Below are 5,733 nucleotides of genomic sequence, written 5' to 3'. Positions count from 1 at the left end.
CTCAGACAAACTGTAGCTATCTGACAGCTTGTAGAAGAGTTAGTGAGGATTCTGCGTTGACTGCCCCGTCTCTGACCAAAATAGATCTTCCTTGTCGGATCCTGTGAGTGTTCATCCCAGTATTATGTTTTCTTTCCTATCATACCTTCATATTGCCAGGTGATCACACTTTTTCCATCAGCTTGCTCCGGGTGCCAGCACTGCAGCTGAGCTGTTCCTGGCCCCTGGTCTACAGTATCGAGAAGACTCTGCTCAAAGTCTACAGATGGTATCTGTTGCTTTGGGAGCAATTCATCCAGGATAGTTATTTTTCACCACAGAGGAGCAAGAAGGTCACTCGGAAATATTCTTCTCTCCAAGGAAAAACTTTCCTCATTTCTATTTTAAGCTCTCTGGAGACCAAACGCCTCCTAAAAAAACTAGGAGAGTTGAAAAGAGAGAGCATGTGGGCAAGCATGTGTGAAAGAGAGGAGGCTGGGGACAACCACATTTCAGCCTGGCTGTCACACTGATTCATCTTTAGAAAGTATATTTTATAGGTAAGAGAAAAAAATGAACAGGAAAAAAGAAAAGTGCATGGATGATTTAGCTGTACTTGAAGCTGAAAACAACAGGGGGAAATAGCCTAATGGAGAATAAAAATCTGCCTGCCTCTTCTCCCCTGCTCATGGGCCCAGCTTTGGATGCTGAGGTAGCACAGAGCTGTGGGGAGCCTCTTCCCAGCTGTTTCAGCTTGTAGCCTGCTTGTGTGGTAAACTTGGTTGTGTGGGGCTCCTGCTGTCAGATCAAACACAGTCAAACACATGCCATAGGGCAGATGAGTATAAACTTGTTGGTTCAAAATTTCTTATCCATTTTTGAGACAATCATTCTTTCACAGCCAGGCTTTCATGTCTGTTCTGCCCTGGCATTTTTTTCTGCATCAAGTGATGAAGCCCTCACAGGTGCCGTACGATGCTCTAGCTCATTCGACAGCAGCCCAGTTCCCAATGTCTCAGACAGAGCAGGTTTATAAGGATGGGTAATGTGGAGGGGCATTGTTTGGATGTAAACAATCAGATCATAACCACCTAATACAAATCACCAAATATATGAGTGGATAGACAAGCAGCTGTTCAGCAAGTGCGCTGGTGACACCACACTGGGAGGACTGTCTGATTCCCCAGAAGGCTGTGCTGCCATTCAGCGGGATCTTGACCGGCTTGAGAGTTGGGCAGAGAGGAACCTCATGAGGTTCAACAAAGACAAGTGCAGAGTCCTGCACCTGGGGAGGAACAACCCCCTGCACCAGTACAGGCTGGGGGTTGACATGGGAGTTCTGGTGGACAGTAAACTGAACGTGAGCCAGCAATGTGCCCTCATGGCCAAGAAGGCCGATGACATCCTGGGATGCATTAAGAAGAGTGTGGCCAGCAGGTTGAAGGAGATTCTCCTCTGGCTCTACTCTATCTGCCCTTTTGAGGCCTCATCTGGAGTATTGTGTCCAGTTCTGGGCTCCACAGCTCAAGAGAGACAGAGAACTTCTGGAGAGAGTCCAGTGCAGGGCTACCAAGATGATGAATGGACTGGAGCATCTTCCTTATGATGAAAGGCTGTGGGAATTGGGGCTGTTCAGCCTGGAGAAGAGAGAACCTGATGAGTGCTTATGAATACCTATAGGGTGAGTGTCAAGATAATAGAGTCTTATTTCTGTAATGGCCAGTGACAAGACAAAGTGTAACAGGCACAAGCTGGAACACAGGAAGTGTCACTAAAACACAAGGGAAAACTTCTTTTCTGTGAGGGAGCCCTGGCACAGGCTGCCCAGGGACAGCATGGAGTCTCCTTCTCTGGATGTTTTCAAACCTGCCTGGACGTGTTCCTACGTGACCTGATCAAGGTGGACCTACAGGGAGGTTGGACTAGATGATCTCTAGATGTCCCTTCCAACCCCAACCATTCTGTGATTCTGTGTTGCACAATTGAAGAGTTTCAGGAGGTTTTTGAAAGCCAGGTTCACCAAGTGGCATCACAGTTTAACTGGGCCAATTTGTCTGGGCAAGAGTCCACAACCAGAAGCTTCTTTGGCTGGTGCTCTTGTTGAGGAGTTGTGTGGAGCTGCAACCTCCATAACGATTCTTTTGTCACCTTCTTGCCCATCTCCCCATCAGGCTCAGATCTGTTCAGTTGTGAAACCTGAGAGCAGTGTCCAATGTTTGTCAGGTATGAAGACCAAGCTAAATAACCCTCAATGGAAATCACACTTGTTAGGGAGAGAGCATGTGTTAGATTTCATAATTCACCTTGGGACTCATTCACTGAAGGCTGCTCTGAGCCCCTTAGTGCCCATGTCTATTTTTAACCCTGATTCCGGTCAGCTGTGGGTCCCAGTCCATGTACGTGACACACTGTCAAGAAGCTGGGGTGGTTTTTTTCCCCTTTAACATTTAAAAAAACTACTGTAAATGTTTTCCATTGGCCATTTAACGACCTTTCTGCAGCAGTACGAGGAGGAGCTGAGCTGAGCTGCTCTGCCTGTGGGTGTTCCCCACAGCTGTCAGTTTTTAAACCATCTCTGGCTTTACGGCTTGTTTCTGTGCATCAAGGGATCCAGTTTGGCTGGGCAAGGCTCTGGGAGGTGACAACAACTTTTCCAGGCACAGGGACTGGAGTCCTGTGCTTCTTATGGAATGTAGGGGTTTTTTTTCCAGCTATAGTAGGAAAGTTCCAGTGGCATTTCACTGGAGAGGTCTTTCGATATCTGCCTCCTGATCAGATCTCCCCTCTGGGCTGTTTGAACAGGCTCTTTGCCTGACAGCAGCACAAGCCTTCCAGAGGCAAAGGGAATTTTTTTCATGTGTACCATGCAGGAAATTTGAGGCCTTTTAAAGTGAAAGGCAACATAGAAATGCAGCTTGCCATTGCTGGTGTTAGCAGAGCTGGGCAAACTGGCTGTATTTACTTTCCAGCCTTCTGAATAGTTGAGAGGGCTCAAAGGTTCATGCGAGTGAAGATGTTCCTGTGTTTGGGAAGCCAGATGAAAGAGGCAGGGAGACAGCTGATCTGATGAGACAAGTGTCATGAGAGGGATTTCTGTCACTCTCCAAGAGAAGCAAAACTTTCCCACAGATACAGACCCTCTGCAATCAGCAAAACCAAGGTGTCCAGAAGCTCTTGGAGTGGCGCATGGAGAAAGGGAGAGAGAGGAGGAGGAGGGCTATGGAGGCTGGAGGAGGGGGAGAAGGAGATGAAGAGAAGGAACACAGCAATATCTGAAGCAAGTGCAGGGGGGGTTATGAGCAAGCCTGCAGCAGAGAGAGCACTTCCTGGGGCCCCAGGCATTGGTACTATTTGGGAGCTGGTGGAGTATGAAGCTGTGAGTGGGAGCTATGGGAGGTGCCTGTGAGGTGTGTTCAAAGCCAGGCTCCTGGGGAGCCTATCCAAAAGGCTTTGCTGAATATGGTTGTTTATACATTTCTACCTAATTGGGGTTAATCTGCTCTGTGTTTTGGCTAATTGGGTTGGTTCAGAGGCCTAATTGGGTTGGAGTGGTTCGTTTTGGCCTCCTCCTGTTTTCAAGGTGGTAGAGTCAGGGGAGTAACAGTGCTGCCTGCTGTCAGGTCTGGCAGAAAAGTGTTTGATCCCCTGAGGAACGGTGCTGGGACTGGTGCTTTTCCTCTTGATAACTGGTGGGAAAACAAAGGATTACTGGGGGATAAAACCCACCTCAGCCAGAGCCTGGCATTGAGGTAACTGCTCTTCTGGTCTGCTGAAGCTCGCAAATCCTGGTGGGTACCATGCCTGGCTGGCCCCACACACTGCCCTCACCCTTCTACCTTGAGGCTCTACTTCAAGCATGGGTTAGGCACATGCCTGTCCTCTCCCTCTGTCATCCCCTGTCAACTTTTGTCTTCTGAGAGCCCTTCTCTGTTGCTATTTCAGGTGCTTTCGTTGTCTGGGACTGTGCAAGTCATGGGCACCTCATGCAAAATCTTCCCTGTCCTTTAGGCTAAAGGAAATGCTGTTGCCAGCAGCAGCAGCACATCATCCTCTCTGAGAGTGGAAAAAGAGTCAGGAGGCTGAGCTCAGCCATGTGGTAAGAGCTCATTGCACTAAGGGGAAGCTGCTGTAAATGCTGTCTCTAATTACTGTATATTGCTTAGCTTGTAAATAGTGGCAAACATCTAGAATGGATGTAAAGCATCTTGTACTGCCTTCAGCACCACCCCAGCCCTGGTTACCCATTTTCTTTCATAACACAGGTAGAGTGGCCTGTGACAGCATGAAATGGAAGAGATGCTCCTGGACTGGTGCAAGATATCCAGCTGAGGCGTTAGTCCTGAGCAGGAAGCTACACCTTCACAAGTCTTCTTATCAAAAGGCCCACAGCTAAGGCAGTTTAAAGATGAAATGTCAGAGAGATGTTCCTTGTCAGTTTTATTTGCCTGCATCAGACAAGCAGCACTCATCTTGCAACTTCATGGCAGTGGGACCCTGAGGAAGTCTCAGACACTAATCATGTCTCAGACACTAATCATAAGTTCAAGCAAGTGTCATTTCTGCATCACCACTCCATCATCAGAGCCAGTAACATTCATCCTACCTTCTTCCTTTCTCCCTTGGTGCATCTCTTTTTCCCTTCTCAGCTAGGATCACTTCAAGCCCCGTTGCAGCAATTCAACCTGAGCAGACTCCAGTAACTGCAAGATCTGTTTTTTTCTACATGACCTGCACCTGGGCAATCCACGTGAGTGGACAAGTTAAAACACTTGCCCCTCTCAGCCTCCCATTTCCATTGCCCCAGCCTTCTCTTTGCTACTGGAGATTATTGTGTAGTGCATGAGATGTGACCTGGTTTTAAAATAGTCCCCTGAAACAAAAAGTAACAAGAAAGGAGGGTTGAGTGATCGTTTGCAGAGGTTAGATATGCATCTAAGAGGGTAACAGACCAGCAGAGTTCAGGAATAGGAACAAGAGCCTGAAGCATCTCCAGGTAGCTTTAGCACAATCACACTAGAAACATGAAGTTCAGACTTCATGGTGACCGCCCACATGCAAAAGATTAGCTCTTCTACCAAGAAGTGAACCACACAAGCATTAAACAGTAAATCAAGACATATGGAAAATGGCTAGATAATCAGTGAGAAGCAGCATGACTAACTTCAGCCCACAGAGCCAGCCTAGAGTCCAGACAAGGGCAAGAGTGGAAGATTCTGCACCCACGGGCAACCTTGGCTCTTACCCCTGCAGGCCTAAGTCTGCATAGGATGGGGCCATGCTGCAACGTACAGAGGACACCAGGAAACATTATCCCTCACTTGGCAAAGCCAGCTGGAAAATTCATGAGAGAATTTTGAGAACAAGGCCGCTCAGATCCAAGTGCCATTCAGTGGAAGCCTCTTCTCACTTTGAACTCAGCAAGCAAGTTGGAGCCTCTTTGAGGAGGCCAAAGAAGAGACCTAGCCACCAGCCCAATGCTCCCTTTACAGAAAGTACCGAAGCTGTATGGTTAGAAGCCAGTGAACTTCCTGAGCTTCAGGGCTTTGAAATGTGTTTGCAAACAGTTTGTCACATTAGGCACTGAGCTAGAGTGAGACACACCAGATGCTGTGGTCAAGCTGCTCTGCTTCCCTACTACAAAAGAGGAGAAAGCCAGGGCTAACCTACAGTGTCACCACCACATCCTAAGCAGGGAGGGGAGGCTGCCCAGAACCATTTTTTCCCCTTGAGAAAAAACACCCATCTCAGACGGTG

The sequence above is a fragment of the Colius striatus genome, chromosome 1 (genome assembly GCF_028858725.1).
Source record: "Colius striatus isolate bColStr4 chromosome 1, bColStr4.1.hap1, whole genome shotgun sequence".
Lineage (NCBI taxonomy): Eukaryota > Metazoa > Chordata > Aves > Coliiformes > Coliidae > Colius > Colius striatus.
This window is presented reverse-complemented; position numbering follows the sequence as displayed.